This window comes from Orycteropus afer, unplaced genomic scaffold, assembly GCF_000298275.1.
Source record: "Orycteropus afer afer isolate SDZICR_OR568_19922 unplaced genomic scaffold, OryAfe1.0 scaffold00247, whole genome shotgun sequence".
Classification (NCBI taxonomy): Eukaryota; Metazoa; Chordata; class Mammalia; order Tubulidentata; family Orycteropodidae; genus Orycteropus; species Orycteropus afer.
This window is the reverse complement of record NW_006921834.1, coordinates 435,887-438,113: the sequence shown is the minus strand read 5'-3', so window position 1 is coordinate 438,113 and position 2,227 is coordinate 435,887.

The following is a 2,227-nucleotide window of genomic DNA, read 5'->3' as shown; positions in this document are numbered from 1 at the left end:
TTCAAACCCACCAGCCACTCCTCAGAAGGAAGATGGGGCAATCTACTTCCGTAGTGATACTGCCTTGGAAACCCAAGGAGGGGTCAACTTGATGGCACATAACAACAACAACAACAAAAAATATATATATATATATAGAGAGAGAGAGAGAGAGAGAAAGAGAGAGAGAGAGATAGAGAAATTTATTTTAGGAAAATGATTTCCACAGTTATAGAGATTGGCAAGTCCCAAAATCCTGGATCAAAAGTCAAGCTGGAAGCTTTTCCTGACTCACGCATTCAAGACCACAAAGCAGAATGGTGGACTGTTCGCTCAAGGACAGTTGTAGGCAGCACAACAGGGTCCAGAGTCACAGAAAGTTCCTGAAATTTCCCAGGATGTCCATATATATATATTGGAAGTAGGCTGCATGCCTAAGGAAAGTCCCAAGCAAGTGATCAGCTGCTCGAAGCATATACATCAGATTTCATCATGGGAATAACCACATCAGAACTGCTTAAACTACTCAGAATTGTCATCCAGACAAGTTGACACACAACTGTCACAGCAGTTACTCTTCTTTGATCTTCCTTATTCACTGTCCACCTTTCACATGTGCATGAGGTGATTGAGAATACCATGGCTTGGGTCAGGTGCACCTTAGTCTTCAAAGTGACATCCCTTAAAGAGGTCTTTTGCAGCATATTTGCCCAGTGAAACGAAATTTGATTTATTGACTACTGCTTCCATGTGTGTTGATTGTGGATCCCAGTAAGATGAAATCCCTGACAACTTCAATCTTTTCTCCATTTATCAGGATACTGCTTATTGGTCCACTTGTGAGAATTTTTGTTTTGTTTACTTTATGTTGAGGTGTAATACATACTGAAGACTGTAGTCTTTGATTTTCATCACTAAGTGCTTCAAGTCTTCTTCACTTTCAGCAAGCAAGGTGTGCCATCTGCATAATGCAGGTTGTTGATGAATCCAGATGGCATATTCTTCTTCATATAGTCCTGCTTCTGGGATCATTTGCTCAGTATACAGATTGAATAAATAGAGTGATAGGATACAACGTTGAACACATCCTTCCTATTAGCCTGCTGTTAGCTCCACTGTATACATACGGACTTTTTTATAGCCCATACAAATATGTATGTAGGAATATCGTGTGCCAAACTGATATATGATCATGGGTATATTCCTGTTTACCTAGCTATACATGATCATCTTGCCTTATTACATATGTATCCACTTATGGATTAATGCATGTTATTATTGACAATGAAGAATTGTGTATACAATAGTATTTATCTTTCTTGTCTACCTCTTGTGCATTTCTCCATGTCTTCATTTTTCTTAGTGATACTGTGCTAGTCACCCACTTTGGGTATAGTGACTTTCCCTTCACCCAACTCAATTTGTGTCTCTTACCTAGCTAGATATTTTTTCTCTACTCCTCTTCCTTTCTGGTAACCAACAAAGAGAGTTTCCTTCCATGTACAAATCTCTCCTGGAGTTTTTACAATAGTAGACCCATACATATTTGTTCTTCTGCAATTGACTTATTTCACTAAGCATAATGTCATCCAAATCCATCCATGTTATGAGGTGTTTTGTGAACTTTTCATTATTCTTTAATGTTGCATATTGTTTATCCATTCATCCACAAATGGGTACTTAGGTTGTTTCCATTCCTTTGTTATTATAAATACTGCTGTGATGAACATGGGTGTGCATATATCTAGTCATGTCCCAATTCTCACTGCTTTAGGATACATATATAGTAGTGGGGTTGTTGGTTCACATGATATTTCTATTTACAACTTATTAAGGAAGTGTTGGGAGCTCTGGTAGCATAGTGCCTAAGGTACTTGACTACTAACCAGAAGACTGGCAGTCAAACCCACCAGCTACTCCTCAGAGGGAAGGTTGGACAATCTACTTCCATAGTGATACTGCCTCGGCAACCCAAGGAGGGGTCTCTATGAGTCGGGTCCGACTCGACAACACATAACAACAACAACAAGGAAGTGTTACACTACTTTCTACAATGGTTGTGCCATTCACAGTTACACCAGCAGTGTATGAGAGTTCCAATCTCTCCACGGCCTCTCCAGCATTTGTTGTTTTCTGTTTTGTTGAACTTTCCTATTATTGCTGGGGTGACATTATATCTCAGTGTCATTTTGATTTGCATTTCTCATGGCTAATGATCACGAGCCTTTCTTCATGTGTTTGTTGGCTG